Source organism: Wasmannia auropunctata, unplaced genomic scaffold (genome assembly GCF_000956235.1).
Source record: "Wasmannia auropunctata unplaced genomic scaffold, wasmannia.A_1.0 LD335517.1, whole genome shotgun sequence".
Taxonomy (NCBI): domain Eukaryota; kingdom Metazoa; phylum Arthropoda; class Insecta; order Hymenoptera; family Formicidae; genus Wasmannia; species Wasmannia auropunctata.
In genome coordinates, this window is record NW_012027373.1 from 20987 (window position 1) to 24482 (window position 3496).

A 3496-nucleotide genomic window follows, 5' to 3' on the forward strand; every position below is an offset into this window, starting at 1 on the left:
ATATTTTTTTAATAAATCGTTTAAATTATTCAAAATTATATGCAGTAAAGGTTTAATGCCATTGTCTTTTCAAATAACTTTAAGTTTCGTAAAACAGACTTAAAGTTATTAAAATGATCAATAGAATAATAAAGCAAAAACTTGGCCATTATGTAAATTTTTTTTTTTTTAATGATTAGTATCTCGATAACTATTGCGAAGATCGCAAAACGGTAGAGGACTTTTTTGTTTAGTTTGGTCCACACTATACCTGCCCACAAGCGCTGTACCATTGAGTATGAGACACTATGTGTGTATATGTATATATATATATATATATATATATATGTGTGTGTGTGTGTGTGTGTGTGTGTGTGTGTATATATACACATAGTGTCTCGTACTCAATGGTATATAAATATATAAATATATACATATATACATATATACGTACTCCGCCTCCGGCGAGAAACTCACGCGAAAACGTTCATTCTTTCATCCGCTTGTATTTAATATGCGAGATCTCCTCCGCAATAACAACCGCGTCGTGTATGTATAATCTCGGAGTATGTACGTATGCCTGGCGCGATTAGAGATACACTTCTCTCCTTAGCCTGTTTATTATATAAAACGTTCCCCGAGTGAATTAAGATAACTTCGCCAACATAGTTTCGTCGTCCCGATCGACGAGCGAAATAATTAGATTATTTCGACAAATTTACGACGCCGCGTGCCGCGCGCGCCTCGCGCATGTATATACGTGATTGCGTGTATACGCGCCAACAAAGTGGATCATTATTTACACCTCTTCTGGTGGCGGTGGCCAACGACCGGGTCGTTCTCCGCGCTCGCGTCATTAAATTAAACTTTCTGGTCGAATATGCATATATGTATATATTGGGGGCGCGGAAATAGCTTTCGGTCGTCCGCAGTGAACGGGTCACGCTCCACGAGCCGTCAGGACCGGAATGCATTATACATCGAGAGAGCGAACACACGCATAACACCGTCGAGAAGCTTGTATACTACAACCGATTCTACAGGTTTATCCGATTCCGCGAAGTGATGTGCAGTGCGCGCCGTTTGTTTGCGCGGTTAATTCGGACGGACGTGGCGAACTGTTTGGCGTTTTCACTAACACTCCGATGCTCCGAGAGCGAAGAGCATTGTCGTTTGAGTTTATACGGCTCATCCCGCTTGTCTTCCTGTAAGCGATATACATCAATCCTAATCGCGTTGCGAATACAAACTTATCCCGAGGTATTTTGAACGTATATAATCTAAACGACGAGCGACGTTGCACAAGAAGTTACACGCTCCTATTCCGAGGTCTCTCGCCTCGAGAGAAATCAAATCGATCAACCTCACGATATAAAAAGTACAGAAAATTGATTTATAAAGTAAAGTCATGCGTTCGTATACTAATTTTAACGCTCTGACCGAATAATGGTTCATTTTAACGCTTTCTCCGCTTACTCGTATTATTCATATATCGGTCGATTTTTCACTTGTTAACATCTTGACTTGCCGTGTCATCCATATCTGCACACGGAAGGAATGGTTTTGCTGAAGTATATATAAAAATTTAGCTAATATACAGGTTTGAAATAATTTTATTAGACTAAAATTTAGCTAAAACAGGTCTGAAATAATTTTATTAGACTATCCAAATAAATATAAAATGCGATTAAGCTGGTTGTTAGAATGCCAAAACTTTTTTGCAGCGTTGCTCATTATGCTTGCATGAGTTCCCTAATTATTATTTCAATGGCTCGATAAAATTATTTTCAGGTTTTTATCTATCCAAATTTCTAGATAGGTACTTCAGCAAAATCTTTTTTTTATTTTGTGCGGTAACGTAAAATTTGCCCAGGAATATCAAATTTCGATTATTTGTGAATGATGATTTTATTTCTCTGAATAATAAATCAAAAATAATAAATAAAATAACACACGGAAAGAACGATTTTGCTGAAAGGTCTAAAAATTTTGCTGGATACTTACAGATCTGAAAATAATTCTTGTTTTGGATCATCAAAATAATTTTGTTAGAAAGTTAAAAGCATTGCTACAAAACGTTTTGATATTCTAACAATCAATGACTTTTCAACAAAATTATTTCGATGGTTTAATAAGAATTATTTTCAAATCTGTATCCAGCAAAATTGTTCTTTCCGTGTATGATTGTAATTATTTTGTACTTTATTAATAAAAATAATAAAAACAATAAGTAATTTTATTGTAAGATATTAAAGAAACAATATAAAAAAATATATTGAGATATTAAAAAACAATAAAGTATTAAAATAATAATATTCTAAATTATTATTAAGCTCACAATGCCGAAATCAGCTTGACAATCAAGGTGTTAACAAATGTAATTGATTAGTTTCTCATTTAATAACACAACGATCATACGACAATGCAACGTTATTTAGAATCTTAATACTACCCACCGAACGTAAAACTAAGGGCTCGACTCTTCATATCTCTCGTAGCGGACATGAGAACCACGGCGGAAGAGGGTCGATCGTAATTGATCGCAAAATTAGGTTGTGAACAAAAGCAACGAACGTCGAGAGGAAGAGAGAGAGAGAGAGACGAGAGGAGGTGCGCGACTAAGCTAGTCATGTAAGGCGGCTCCTCGGCATAAGAAAGGCAGCTAGGCGGCGGCTGAGCCCCCGTTTATTATAGAAGATAATGAGTCCATTCAAATTCAATCCGGTCAAAAGGTATCCGCCGGTTCGCGCCGGCTTATGCTATCTCGTACCGTCATTCGTGGACGAGGAGTCGCTTTAGCTTAGACGCTTATCAACTTCCTTCGGACCGTCCGGTCCGCCGCGCCGCGCCGTTTTCGTTTTCAGCAAAATGAAGCCCTGCATCGACTTCAAACGTAAATCATACGTGAGACGCTAATTCGTATCGTCGCTCACGAACGCGAGCTGAGATGTACCTACCATGCGGGGCGTTTTTGCCGTCGTAAATTCTGCGGGAGTTTTGCGCGCAGCCTGAGCTAAATCGAGCAGCGCGGTCATCACTAGTCATCAGATATATCACGCTGCCGCGCACGGGAAATTAAAGAGCAGCGGAATCGTATAATTGAAAGCGAGCCATTCCGCACGTCCGACGTGATTCCGGCTCGCGTCGTTAAACGCGTCGTCTCGAATCGGCCGGGATCGATTCGATCGTCCGCGGGCCCGATCGCGGAGATCGCGAGCGAGATACATACCCATCTACTCGACGCGCATAGGTAATCCGCGCGCGCGCGCCCGCGGTTCCCGCGGTGTTCTCGATTTTACGAGGTGCAGGCGCGGACAAAGCGCGGAAAATCGGTCGTGCAGCTGCCGGCTATCCTTAGACCGAGTATTGACGTTAAAGGCGCAAGTGGGTTAATAGTAAAGGACTGGAGAACACGCAGCGCGCGCGCCGTTCGCGCGCTCGTGTGCACGCGTACACGTAAGATATATATATATATATATAAATCCTTGCGCGTATATATATATATATATATCTATAT